The sequence below is a fragment of the Triticum dicoccoides genome, chromosome 4A (assembly GCF_002162155.2).
Source record: "Triticum dicoccoides isolate Atlit2015 ecotype Zavitan chromosome 4A, WEW_v2.0, whole genome shotgun sequence".
NCBI lineage: Eukaryota > Viridiplantae > Streptophyta > Magnoliopsida > Poales > Poaceae > Triticum > Triticum dicoccoides.
This window is the reverse complement of record NC_041386.1, coordinates 438,041,204-438,056,500: the sequence shown is the minus strand read 5'-3', so window position 1 is coordinate 438,056,500 and position 15,297 is coordinate 438,041,204.

Genomic DNA, 15,297 nt, shown 5'->3' with positions numbered 1-15,297 from the left:
ACATAGAACTGCACATAAGGTACTGCAATCTGGTTTTTATTGGCCTACTCTCTTCAAGGATGCCCGTAAGTTCGTCTTATCTTGTGATGAATGTCAAAGAATTGGTAATATTAGTAGATGTCAAGAAATGCCTATGAATTATTCACTTGTTGTTGAACCATTTGATGTTTGGGGCTTTGACTATATGGGACCTTTTCCTTCCTCTAATGGTTATACACATATTTTAGTTGCTGTTGATTACGTTACTAAGTGGGTAGAAGCTATTCCAACTAGTAGTTTTGATCATAACACTTCTATTAAAATGCTTAAAGAAGTTATTTTTCCAAGATTTAGAGTCCCTAGATATTTAATGACTGATGGTGGTTCACATTTTATTCATGGTGCTTTTTGTAAAATGCTTTCTAAATATGATGTTAATCATAGAATTGTATCTCCTTATCACCCTCAGTCTAGTGGTCAAGTAGAATTGAGTAATAGAGAACTCAAATTAATTTTGCAAAAGGCTGTTAATAGGGCTAGAAAGAATTGGTCCAAGAAACTTGATGATGCATTATGGGCCTATAGAACTGCATATAAAAATCCTATGGGTATGTCTCCCTATAAAATGGTCTATGGAAAAGCATGTCACTTACCTCTCGAACTGGAACACAAGGCTTATTGGGCTATTAAAGAACTTAATTATGATTTTAAACTTGCCGATGAGAAGAGGTTATTTGATGTTAGCTCACTTGATGAATGGAGAACCCAAGCCTACGAAAATGCCAAGTTGTTTAAAGAAAAAGTTAAAAGATGGCATGACAAAAGGATACAAAATCATGAGTTTAATGTAGGTGATTATGTATTGCTATACAACTCTCGTGTAAGATTTTTTGCAGGAAAACTTCTCTCTAAATGGGAAGGTCCTTACGTTATCGAGGAGGTCTATCGTTCCGGTCCCATAAAAATCAACAACTTCGAAGGCACAAATCCGAAGGTGGTGAACGGTCAAAGAATCAAACACTATATCTCAGGTAATCCCATAAATGTTGAAACCAATGTTATTGAAACCGTAACCCCGGAGGAATACATAAGGGACACTTTCCGGAACATTTCAGACTCCGAAAAGGAATAGGTACGTGGTACGGTAAGTAAACCAACTCCAAAACAGTTTTTAAGGCAATATTTCTCCGTTTTGGAATATTTAGAAAAATAGAAAAATAAGCAGCAGTCTCAGAAGGACACGAGGGCTCCATGAGGGTGGAGGGCGCGCCCTACCCTACTGGGCGCGCCCCCTACCTCGTGGGCACCTCGTGTGCTCTCCGGACTCCATTTTCGTACACGACACGCATTTTGGTCGGTAGAAATTCATTATATAACCTCCCGGGGGTTTTGACTCCCGTATCACGGAAAAATCTCCTGTCTTTGTTTCGAGTTGTTTTCTGTCAGGGTTTTCAAGGCCAGGCACTATGTCATCTCCCTCCTCCTCCAGCCATGAGGGCAACGATGCTTGGCTAATGAAGATAGAGCTGAAGAGAGAAGAACCCATGGAGATCAACAAGGATGAAGGGATCAAGAAGGCCATGGAGGACCAACTTCCGGCAATAAAAGACACCCTTCAACTGGATCACAATCTTCTTACCCCAACAGAAATCGAAGCTTTCAAGATGATTGAGTTAGCTCGTATACAAAATAAGTATCTCACACGTGAAAATATTTTGTTGAAGGAGCATATCATCGCACTCAAGGGCATTATCCGCAAGTTAGAAGACATCCTACGCTCGATGTGCGACTATCCATCATCAACATCCCCACCTTCATCACCAACAAGAGAGACATAATCACATGGTATGGGAACTCCACTTGGCAACTGCCAAGCTTGGGGGAGTGCCCCGGTATCGTATCACCATCAATTTATCTTTACCGTTTTTCTTAGTTCGATCCTTTTGGTAATATTTTGATCTAGTAGAATAAAAGTTCTTAGTATGATTTAGTTGTGAGTTTTGCTTTATAATCCTTCTATGTAATCGAGTCAGTGAGCTATATAATAAAGATCAGTGTTGAGTTAAGGGCTTGATTATTTTGCCATGATCCTAAGTGAATAAAAGAAAAGAGAAAGAAATAAAGAGAAACAAAGAGATCATATGGATCTCATGGAGAGTAATGAGCTCACATAGAAAAAGTATGATGAATAAAAGTTGTTGAGAGTTGTCAAGGATAGTTTTGGTCATCGTTGCAATTAATAGGAAGTAATAAAGAAGGAGAGGTCTTCACATATAGATATACTATCGTGGACATCTTTTATGATTGTGAGCACTCATTAAAATATGACATGCTAAAAGAGTTGACGTTGGACAAGGAAGACAACATAATGGGTTATGTTTTCTTACATCTAAGATAAATTATATTGTCATGGATCATCCAACATGGTTGAGCTTGCCTTTCTCCCTCGTGCTAGCCAAATTCATTGCACCAAGTAGAGATACTACTTGTGCTTCCAAACACCCTTAAACTAGTCTTGCCATAAGAGTCCCCCGTATCTACCTATGGAATGAGTAAGATCCATCAAGTAAGTTATCATCGGTGCAAGCAATAAAAATTGCTCTCTAAATATGTATGATTGATTGGTGTGGAGGAAATAAGCTTTATACGATTGTGTGATATGGAAGTAATAAAAGCAACAGACTACATAATAAAGGTCCATATCATAAGTGGCAATATAAAGTGACATTCTTTTGCATTAAGATTTTGTGCATCCAACCATAAAAGCGCATGACAACCTCTGCTTCCCTCTGCGGAGGGCCTATCTTTTACTTTTATCCCCTCCCTTGCATAAGAGTCATGGTGATCTTCACCCTTCCTTTTTATATTTTATCCTTTGGCTAGCACAGTATGTTGGAAAGATCCTGGTATATATGGCTAATTGGATGTGAGTTTGCATGAACTATTACTGTTGACATTACCGTTGAGGTAAAACGTTGGGAGGCAAAACTATAAGCCCCTATCTTTCTCTGTGTCCAAATAAAACTCCATACTCATAAGTATTGCACGAGTGTCAGCAATTGTGAAAGACTATATGATAGTTGAGTATGTGGACTTGCTGAAAAGCTCTTATACATTGACTCTTTCCTATGTTATGATAAATTGCAATTGCTTCAGTGACTGAGATGATAGTTTGTTAGTTTTCAATGAAGTTTAAGATTCATACTTGATATTGTGATTGAAGTATTACTCTAGCATTAAAGATTATATGACAAGAATTATATAAGTTGCTGTTCTAAGAATGATCATGATGCCCTCATGTCCGTATTTTATTTTTATCGACACCTCTATCTCTAAACATGTGGACATATTTTTTGATTTCGGCTTTTCGCTTGAGGACAAGCGAGGTCTAAGCTTGGGGGAGTTGATACGTCCATTTTGCATCATGCTTTTATATCAATATTATTGCATTATGGGCTGTTATTACACATTATGTCACAATACTTATGCCTATTCTCTCTTATTTTACAAGGTTTACATAAAGAGGGAGAATGCCGGTAGCTGGGATTCTGGGCTGGGAAAGGAGCAAATATTAGAGATCTATTCTGCACAGCTCCAAAAGTCCTGAAAATTCACGGAAGATGTTTTCCGAATATAAAAAAAATACTGAGAGCAAGAACTTCACCAGGTGGGCCACACCCTGCCCACGAGGGTGGGGGCACGCCCTACCCCCTGGGCGCGCCCCCTACCTCGTGGGCCCCCTGGTGGCCCTCCGGTGACCATCTTTTGCTATACGAAGTCTTTCGATGGGAAAAAATCATAAGCCATCTTCTCGGAGAAACTCCGCCGCCACGAGGCGGAACCTTGGCGGAACCAATCTAGGGCTCTGGCGGAGCTGTTCTGCTGGGGAAACTTCCCTCCCAAAGGGGGAAATCATCACCATCGTCATCACCAACGCTCCTCTCATCGGGAGAGGGCAATCTCCATCAACATCTTCATCAGCACCATCTCATCTCAAAACCCTAGTTCATCTCTGTCACACCCTAGCTAGTTCATGCATTAGAGTGATAGCATCATGTTTAAATTTCCCAGAAATTGAAATGGGGATGATAGAACCCCCAGCACCCCCTTAAACCAACTAGGGTTTACTAAAATCTTTTTCAATGAACCTGAAATGCCTTTCTAAAAAGTCCACCCTTTTTGTTTTGGGTTAAAACCTTTGACAAAAATGGTGAACATTTTTTTAGGACATCTTAAGGTCATTGTATTAACTCATATAGTATTTGCATTTGGGCATTTAAATGCTATTAAATATTTTAGATGCTCAAATAATTCTGGAAATAAGTGTGGGCTGTTGGAAATAATCTAAACAGAGCCTATGATTATATTCAGGATTTTTGTAAGTGCCTAACTATTTTTAATAAAGCCACAAACTTACCAAAAAATAGAAAAAGAAAAACAAAGCAAAGCAGAGGCTTACCTGACGCCACCTAGCAGGCCTACCTGCCAGCCCAGCCCAGCAACCGCTCCAGCGAGCTGCTTGGCTTGGCCAGGCAGGCAGGCAGGTGCTCGACGCCGGCGCCTACGCGCGCCACGTAGCTGCCCGCCGCCCTGCTTCCTCCCCTCACAGTGCTGCTGCCCTGGTTTGGTCACACACCTCTCCCCCGAGCTCGCAGGCACACCTCTCTCTCCCCAGCTCCTCTCCCTCGCTCTCCCGCACCATGGCCGACGCCGCCGTAGCCGCACCGCCGTCGTTGTCGCGCTCTACGTCGTCCCCGTGCCGCGTCACCGTGCCCGTTCGCTCCGCCGTCGTCGACTATGTCGACCAGGCCGAGCCCCGAGCGCTCGCACGCCCTGCACCGCCTCCACCGACCCCGTCTCCGTCGACCACCGCCGAAGATCCCCTTCGCCGTCACCATCACAACGGGCCGTCCCCGACCTCGCCGTAAGCTCCGTTGCAACCACCGTGATCCTGGCCACCTCCCTATCCTCTCCGTCCTCCCTCTCGAGCCCCGTAGCGACTGCATGTAGCTCACCCGCATGCGCCGCCGTGGAGCTCGTCACTGATGATGCTCTGGCCACCCACTGGCCACACCACTGTGTCGAACGTGCTCACCGCATCCCCAGGAGCCCAACACACCACCCCACATGCCTCGCCGTGCCCCGTAGCCTCGGGGTCATCTTCACCCGAGCTCCGGCCGCCGCCAAACTCATCGCCTACATCTTTTCCGGCAACCCCGATCCCAACCACTGCCACCAAACGCTGCGGCTTGCTCCCAGCAATGTGTAGAGCCTCTCCGCCGCGCAAATGGTCGCCTGTGGGTGTTTTTCGAAGCCCTCCGCAGCGTCTGTCGTCGCCGGTGTCAAGCCGCCGGCGAGTTGACCTCGTTTGACCAGGGGTTTAACTCCCCTGGGTCAATGACAGGTGGGCCCAGAGCCCTGCTAATTTTAGCTTAGAACTAATCAACTTTTAGTTAACCCAATAGGTCACTGACATGCGGGCGCAGGCCCCACTAACAGTTTAGTTAGTATTAATTTAACCCTGTTAATTAGTTGTTTCACTGTCGTGTGGGTCCCAGCCGTCAGGTTTGACCTGGGCTGGCGCCTTTGACTCGCCGACGTCACAGTGACGCAGTGTTGACGCAGTTATTTATTTTCTGGATTTATTCTTATATAGGAAATTCCAAAAAATAGCCAAAACTTCTAAAAATCATAGAAAATCAACCATAGCTCCAAATCAAACAAATTATATATGAAAAATGATCAGAAAAATTCAATCTTTCCATCTATAATGGTTTCATGCATGACAAAACACTTTAACATTGCTATTTAGGTGAAACAAGATAATACACTCATTATGCATAAGAACTTAAGCTTCCATTTGAATCTTTGATTCAAATGGACCCATTTCAACTTGTTTCACATTGCATTAGGCATGACACCTCATTTTGCCATGTCATAGCATGCATCATATTGTTGCATATTGCCATGTGTTGATTATATTCTGTGGTGTCTTTCATGGTAGGTTCTGCCTCTGAGGATATCTCCGAGTATCCAACTGAAGGGCAGTACCCTACTACTACTCCATCAGGCAAGCAGCCCCATTGATCATATTGATACAATCCCATGTTCTCGCTTCTGCTCTCACTTACTGCATTAAGACAATAACGTTTCAAACTGCTGTGTGCTGCGGTAGTTGAACCCTTATCCTCTGCATGACCTGTCATTGCCACAGTAACTAGATGAAACCCACTAGCATGTGTAGGAGTTGATTGAGCCATGTATGTGTTTCCTACCTTGCTATGCCTGCTATGCTTAGAGTTGTGTCAGGTCTGGTTCATATGGGTGATGGGCTAGAGTGAAATGATTATGTCGGTAATGTGAGGGATGTGTTGAACATGATTTGGTAAAGGTATCGATGAGAGGCCATGTAGGAGTACATGGTGGGTTGTTTCATTGAGGCCGTCCCTAAGAACTTAGATATGTATGTGTGATCTAAGATTCAGTTACTACCATACATTGGGCCCGAAACCAATGGACCATCTTGGCTTCTTAATCACCCTTGTACTCTATCCAGGAGTTGCAACTAGTCTCTGGTGTTTGTACGTTATTTGTTGGCGGCCGTGCGTAGCGCTGACCCTAGGAGTGGGCTATGATGCGGTAGATACACCGTGGCACGGTGTACCGAGTCACCCGTTTGGTGTCTCTGGAACCCTGTTCACATCGTTCGGGGCCGTATGTGGAAACCTCGGTTGGACTCCCTGCGGATGGAACCTGGATAGGCGATAAACCTGGACTAGAGACTTGAGTGTTTAGGTAGGCTGTGGCCGACACCCTCGTTGGGCTACCACTTGAAGGTTGCCGAGTACATGCCGTGTAAATGATGGTAAGTGGTGAGAGCGTGTATGAAGAAGTACACCCCTGCAGGGTTACCATCATCTATTCGAATAGCCGCATCCGCGGTAAAGGACTACTTGGTTGCCTATACAGTTCATAGACAAGTTAATGGTTACTACTAAAAGACTCAAGATAAGTGTGAGTACTGAGGATGACCCTCTCATAGGATGACGAGTGAGGATCCCCGGTGGAGTATTATGTTGGTGATTAGTGGACTCGTGTGCGAAAACTATTTTACTACTGGTGTCTCAGAGGATAGCTTAGCCAAGAGTCAAAGCTGGCTTGCTGCGATAACTCCACCACCTTCTTGAGAATGAGCATGTATAATAGGTTCTGTTGTAAGACTTGCCGAGTACCTTTGTACTCATGTTTGCTTTAATTACTGTTTTCAGATGATAACACCGCCCCCTCCGATGGGTTTTATGTAGACCTCGACGTCGATGAGTAACTTGCCACCCAGGTGGTGATCCTCGCCATGGAGGGCCCTATGTAGATAGACAGGCTTCGAGAAGCCTTCTTTCTCTCTAGTGTGTGTACTCAGACTATTTGCTTCTGCATGTGCTTGTATGCTTGTATGACTTGAGTGTCGGGTCATGTGACCCCTACCTGTATGAACATGTTATGTATGGCTCTCCGGAAACTTTAAATAAAGTACTTGAGTTGTAGAGTTTTGTTGTGATGCCATGTTGTATTTGCACATATCGAGCATATTGTGTGTATGATTGAAATGCTTGGTATGTGTGGGATCCGACAATCTAGTTGTTTATCCTTGGCAGCCTCTCTTATGGGGAAATGTAGTCTAGTGCTCCTCGAGCCATAGTAGTTCGCTACAGCCCGGTTCACCGGATTCCTGCTAGCCCAGCACTACTGCTCAGGAGGCTTGACTGGCCGGCATGTGTTTCACTTTGTTCCTATGTCTGTCCCTTCGGGGAAATTTCACGCGGTGACATCCGGAGTCCTGCCTAGCCTTCTACAGCCCGGGTTCCCCGGAGTCCTATTAGCCCAGTGCTACAGCCGGATTCACACGGTGTTGACCGACATGCTCGATGTGATTCATGTATGCCTGTCTCCATAGTTGTGTGCCGCTTTGGGTTCACGACTAGCCATGTCGGCCCGGGTTCTCTGTCATATGGATGCTAGCGACACTATCATATACGTGAGCCAAAAGGCGCAAATGGTCCCGGGCCATGGTAAGGCGACACCCGTGGGGATACCGTGCGTGAGGCTGCAATGTGATATGAGGTGTTACCGGCTAGATCTATGTGACTTGGAATCGGGGTCTTGGCAGCGTTGGCATGAGAGCTGGACTTCCTGTAGGTTCGTTGAGCCAAACTGGTCGATGTCGAGTCTAGAAATGCTTTAGTTATATGTAGGGGAATTGATTGTGGGAGGGAACGTAAGGCTCTTTTACTCCTTTACCTTATGCCCTCTGATCTGAGTCATTCTCTTCTCATTCTACGTGGGTTAAGGACTAGGCTCTCTCCTTCTATCAGGTTCACGTGTTACTAATCTGTAGTAGCTTATAGGATTGTTGTTACAAGCCTCAATACAGTTTCTACTACTTTTAGTATGTTGTCAGTTTAATCAGAACCTTGATATGATGTTGTCGAGTAGTATTGCAAACTGTTGTGGATGTCTCAAATCTTTTTTTGAGCATTTACAGCCGTTATGCTATCCGATTTCCCCTAGAAAATTCTAATGCCTTTGCATTATTCTGTGCTTTCAAATGGCCACCCGTTCCCAGAACCAAGTGGTTCGTCTGACCCAGTGCCTCGATGTGCCCGGCCAGACGACCATGTTGGTTTGAGTGATGGTCGAGTCAGGCTATCGGTGGTACCCGGAATATACCATCGAGGAGCAGTTTAGAGACTTCAACCAGAGCCAGTACCATTGTACCGTCAGGATATATCCCTCTTATCCTGGAGCCACTAAGCCCCTTCACTGTTCCTATGGACTTGGGGTCACTATTGAGATGTTTGTGCAGGATGCAGCCTATTGAATGATGACTATCATTCGAGCCAGGAATGCCTTGCTTCAGAACACCGATTTCGTTACATGCCAGCCTCACTTCCTGGAGCACAGGGGTACTATCAGGCTTTGTACTATGAATCTACACATGAGGAGTCACTACTCCGCACCACTGCCGAGATGCTCGAGGATAAGGACCGCGAAAATCGGGCCTTGCATATGGAGCTTTTCCACACTCGTTCTGATCATTGGGCCACTTTGACTTGGTTTGCACCTGCGGTGCAGGCAGGATACATGGACATGAGGGACTTGTACCCTGTACAGTCTGGATTGCCAGATTGTATGGAGTGGCGCGATGTAAGAGGCATCACCCCTCCTCGTGGTCCCCGTCTGCCACCGCCTGTGGGACCAAGGCCACATCCGAGTCCCTATGGTCCGCACGCTCCGCAGGACCATCTATTCCCAGATGATCATGTTCCACTTCCAGGCTTTGGTGGTGACTTTTATGAGGATTACTACGGAGCCGTCTGAGCTAGTAGTAGTTTCACTAGTACTGTAATAGTTGTATTCTCCACAGTCCTGCGTGACCGTGGGATACGACTTGGTGTGTATCACGATCCGGAGGTGTAGAAAAATAATGTATAGGAGTTTCGAATGCCTCCGATGAGATGTAATGTCTTTCACCGTAGTTGTACTCTAGCCTAGGCTTGTACTAAACTATGTATGGTGTGTATGACCAATGGTATATATATGGCAGTTTCTATATTGCCATGTCGTGCAATGAACATCTTAAAATTCCATGTTATCCATTACATTCTGCACTTCCTTGCTAAGTTTGTGCCATCCTTGTCTAAACCATTGTCTTGTTTTTCCTAGGATGGTCAACACCCGCAGCAACCCTGCTGCCCCGGAGCAGGGAGAAGCCAGAGCAGCTAGGGGTGAAAACCTGCCTCACCCGCCTTCTCTGGCCAAAGTTATGCTGGAGGCGGAAAGAAACAAGCATGAGACTAACCGCTTGCTGGAGCGGATTGAGCAGAACACTGCACGCCATCAGCGAAATGACTTGGTGTAAATCAATGACTTCATCAAGTTGTACCCACCAAAGTTTAATCATTCCGTCGAGCCCCTCGACGTGGATGACTGGCTCTGCAGCATCACACACAAGCTACGTTCTGCCAACGTAGCCGAAGCTGATAAGGTTACCTATGCTGCCTATCACCTCGAAGGCCCTGCTAGCCTTTGGTGGGAAAACTTTGAGGCTATGCGCCCGGTCGGCCAAATCACTACTTGGGCTGAATTTAGTGAGGCTTTCCGTGAGCATCACATCCTGGAAGGTCTCATAGATCGCAAGAGGGAAGAGTTCTGCAATTTCACCCAAGGAAGACTGACTGTGGATGCATATAGTCGTGAATTTGGGAATCTGGCACGATATGCTCCTGAAGAGGTATCCACCGATGCTAAGAAGCATGCAAGGTTCCGCAAGGGACTTAGCCCTGAGCTTCATCGCGATCTTCGTGTGCAGGAGTGCACCTCCTTTCAGAAGTTGGTCAATAAAGCCATCAGTGCTGAGACAGGCCAGTCTGACTTTGAAGCTTCACGCAAGCACTCTCGTGATTTTGGTTCTTCATCCGACTATGGACCTCAGAAGCACCGGGTGTGGATTCCAAGCACGGCACTGCCACCCAGGTTCATTCCGAGGCCATCCTTTGAGGCGCATCGCCCCAACCAGCAGTTTGCACCGTCTAAGCTCTATGGTGGCCCAGCTGCTAATGCTGCTCCACGCCCCAATGTTGTGACATGTTTCAAGTGTGGAGAGTCGGGTCACTACAGTCGAGAGTGTCCCCAGAACAACAACCCCAATCAGTCTGGAAAGTCCGTTGGCCGTGGTAAGCCAGCGGGAAAGACATTCTATGCCAAGCCAGCCACCACTGCACGTGGCCATGTCAACTATGTCTCAGCTGAGGAGGCTCATGATGATCCTAACGTCGTCCTTGGTACGCTCCTTGTTAATTGCCATCCGACATCTATTCTTTTCGATACTGGAGCATCTCATTCATTCATATCTGAGAACTATGCTCGATTGCATAACACGACATTCTGTGACATGCCCACTTCCATGGTAATTCAAACTCTGGGTTCCAAATGGCAAACTTCTAGAGTAAGCCATGGGAATGAAATTCTTGTCGATAGACTTGTCTTCCTTGCATCCTTAATAGCTCTCAAGTCCTTGGACATAAACATCATCTTGGGTATGGACTCGATGTCAGCTCATTATGCTAAGATTGATTGTGCCACTAGAACCGTTCAACTTACTCACCCATCTGGCAAGACAGTCAATGTCTTAACTCGAGTGGCTAAGCGCCAGCTTTACTCCCTAAATGCCAACCCCCTTCCAGACCTTGAAGATATTACGGTAGTCCGAGACTTCCTGGATGTCTTTCCAGAAGAACTGCCAGGTGTTCCACCTGACAGGGATGTCGAGTTTGTGATAGACCTTGTACCAGGAACCATTCCGATTTCTAGGAGACACTATAAGATGGCACCCTTAGAACTAGCTGAGCTTAAGAACCAACTCGATGAGTCCTTGAAAAAGGGTTTCATCCGTCCTAGATCCTCCCCTTGGGCTTGCCCCGTCCTCTTCGTCAAGAAGAAGGATGGAACGGATCGGATGGTTGTAGATTACCGACCTGTCAACTTGCTCACTATCAAGAACAAGTATCCGCTTCCCAGAATCAACAATCTGTATGATCAGCTCGCTGGATCCTCAGTATTTTCCAAGATGCATTTGAGGTTGGGCTACCATCAAATCAAAATCAGAAACGAGGACATTCCCAAAACGGCCTTTGTTACTCGTTATGGCCAATACGAGTACACCGTCATGTCCTTCGGTTTAACCAATGCCCCAGCCACTTTCTCTTGGTTAATGAACTCGGTCTTCATGGAGTATTTGGATAAATTCATCGTAGTATACCTCGATGATATACTCATCTACTCCAAGAATGAAGAGGAACATGCCGAACATCCAAGCCTGGTATTGACGAAACTTCGAGAGCATCGCCTTTATGCCAAATTCTCCAGGTGTGAATTTTGGTTGCCAGAAGTGACCTATCTAGGCCATGTAATCTCTGGTAAGGGTATTGCTGTCAATCCCGAGCTAGTTCAAGCCATCCTTGATTGGACTCCACCTGAGACGGTCAAGCAAGTTCGGAGCTTCCTTGGCTTAGCGAGCTATTGCCACTGCTTCGTCGAGAATTTCTCCAAGGTTGCTAAACCTCTAAATGAACTCCTCAAGAAAGATAAAAAGTTTGAGTGGACCCCACGGTACGAGTTCAGCTTTCAGGAATTGAAAAGACGCCTGACATCTGCTCCCGTACTGGTACCACCAAATTTCTCCAAGGACGTTATTATCTATTGCGACACCTCGCGACAAGGACTAGGTTGCATACTCATGCAAGATTGTTAGGTAATTGCCTATGCTTCAAGGAAATCATACCCACATGAGGAAAATTATCCCACACATGATGTAGAGCTTGCAACTGTAGTCCATGCACTCAAAACTTGGCGACATTACCTTCTCGGTAATCGTTGCAAGATCTTCACAAATCACCAAAGTTTGAAATATATCTTCACCCAACCGGATTTGAATCTCAAGAAAGACATTGGGTCGAGTTGATCTCGGATTACGACTTAGGAATAACTTACACCACGGACAAAGCCAATGTCATGGCTGATGCGCTATGTTGTAAATCTTATTGTAACAACCTGATGTTACAACAGAGTCAACCACTTCTCCACGAGGAATTTTGTAAGCTTAATCTTCATATTGTTCCTCAAGGATTCCTATCCACCCTGGTGGTGAAACCTACCCTTACGGATCAGATCATCAAGGCACAGAAGGTAGATCCGGGAATCTCCCGTATTAAGAGAAACATTAAGAAAGGAGTCGCGAATTGTTTCTCCGTTGATGATCAAGGTGTCGTATACTTTGGAAACCGCTTAGTGGTTCCCAAGGCACGAAACCTGAGGCGGCTGATCCTTAAGGAAGCTCATGAATCCCCTCTCGCCATTCATCCCGGTAGTACTAAAATGTATCAAGACCTACGCCAGAGGTTTTGGTGGACTAGGATGAAGAGAGAAATTGCTCAATACATTGCTAGTTGCAACGTCTGTCGTCGTGTTAAAGCAGAGCATCAACGGCCTGCTGGCACCCTTCAACCTTTGGCTATTACTGAGTGGAAATGGGATAAAATAAGTATGGATTTCATTACTGGGTTTCCCAGGACCAAGAGAGGGAATAATGTCATCTTCGTCGTGATCGACCGTCTTTCCAAAGTAGCCCATTTCCTACCTGTTCGTGAGAGCATCACCTCTAGCCAGCTAGCTGATTTATACATCTCCCGAATAGTGTCTCTTCATGGTGTCCCATTGGAAATTAACTCAGACCGTGGGAGTCTCTTCACCTCTCGATTTTGGGAAAGTTTCCAAAATACTATGGGAACTCGTCTCTCTTTTAGCACCGCCTTCCACCCCCAATCAAGTGGTCAAGTAGAGCGAGTAAATCAAATTCTGGAAGATATGCTCCGAGCTTCTGTCATCTCATTCGGAATGTATTGGGAGAAATGCCTTCCATTCGTGGAGTTTTCTTATAACAATAGTTATCAAGCTAGCTTGGGCAAAGCTCCTTTCGAAGTTCTCTATGGATGAAAATGTCGAACGCCTCTTAACTGGTCAGAAACCGGGGAAAGACAACTCTTTGGCCCGGATATGATTCAGGAAGTAGAAGAGCAGGTTCGCGTTATTCGTGAGAAATTGAAAACAGCCCAATCTCGTCAAAAGAGCCAATATGATCGTAAACATAAGCTCATGACTTATGAAGTCGGCGAGAAGGCTTACCACCGGGTTACTCCGTTAAAGGGAACCCATCGTTTCGGTATCAAAGGAAAATTGGCTCGTCGTTACATTGGACCCTTTCGCATTCTTGCCAAACGAGGAGAAGTTGCCTACCAATTGGAACTACCTCCGCATCTTTCCAGAGTTCACGATGTCTTCCATGTTTCTCAACTCAGGCATTGCCTCGCGGATCCTATGCGTGGAGTGGACCACGAAACGCTTGATCTACAAGATAACCTCTCATATCAGGAATATCCCGTTCGTATCCTTGATCAAGCCGAGCATACCACTCGACGCCATAACATCAAGTTTCTCAAGGTTCAATGGTCACACCATTCCGAAAAGGAAGCCACTTGGGAAAGGGAGGATCGTCTTCGACTCGAGTACCCCACTTTCTTCCCAACAGATCCTAAATCTCGGGACGAGATTCTTTTGAGTGGGGGTGAGTTGTCACACCCTAGCTAGTTCATGCATTAGAGTGATAGCATCATGTTTAAATTTCCCAGAAAATGAAAGGGGGATGATAGAACCCCCAGCACCCCCTAAAACCAACTAGGGTTTACTAAAATCTTTTTCGATGAACCTGAAATGCCCTTCTAAAAAGTCCACCCTTTTTGTTTTGGGTTAAAACCTTTGACAAAAATGGTGAACATTTTTCTAGGACATCTTAAGGTCATTGGATTAACTCATATAGTATTTGCATTTGGGAATTTAAATGCTATTAAATATTTTAAATGCTCAAATAATTCTGGAAATAAGTGTGGGCTGTTGGAAATAATCTAAACAGAGCCTATGATTATTTTCAGGATTTTCGTAAGTGCCTAACTATTTTTAATAAAGGCACAAACTTACAGAAAAAATAGAAAAAGAAAAACAAAGCAAAGCAGAGGCTTACCTGACGCCACCTAGCAGGCCCACCTGCCGGCCCAGCCCAGCCACCGCTCCAGCTAGCTGCTTGGCTTGGCCAGGCAGGCTGGCAGGTGCTCGACGCCGGCGCCTGCGCGTGCCACGCAGCTGCCCGCCGCCCTGCTTCCTCCCCTCACAGTGCTGCTGCCCTGGTTCGGTCACACACCTCTCCCCCGAGCTCGCAGACACGCCTCTCTCTCCCTAGCTCCTCTCCCTCGCTCTCCCACACTATGGCCGACGCCGCCGCAGCCGCACCGCCATCATAGTCGCGCTCTACGTCGTTCCCGTGCCACGCCACCGTGTCCGTTCGCTCCGCCGTCGTCGACTACGTCGAGCAGGCCGAGCCCCGAGCGCTCGCATGCCCTGCACCGCCTCCACCGACCCCGTCTCCGTCGACCACCGCTGGAGATCCCCTTCACCGTCACCGTCGCAACAGGCCGTTCCCGACCTCGCCATCAGCTCCGTTGCAACCACCGTGAGCCTGGCCACCTCCCTATCCTCACCGTCCTCCCTCTCGAGCCCCGTAGCGACTGCATGTAGCTCACCCGCATGCGCCGCCGCGGTGCTCGTCACTGACGATGCTCCGGCCACCCACTGGCCACACCACTGTGTCCAACGTGCTCACCGCATCCCTAGGAGCCCAACACACCACCCCACATGCCTCGTCATGCCCCGTAG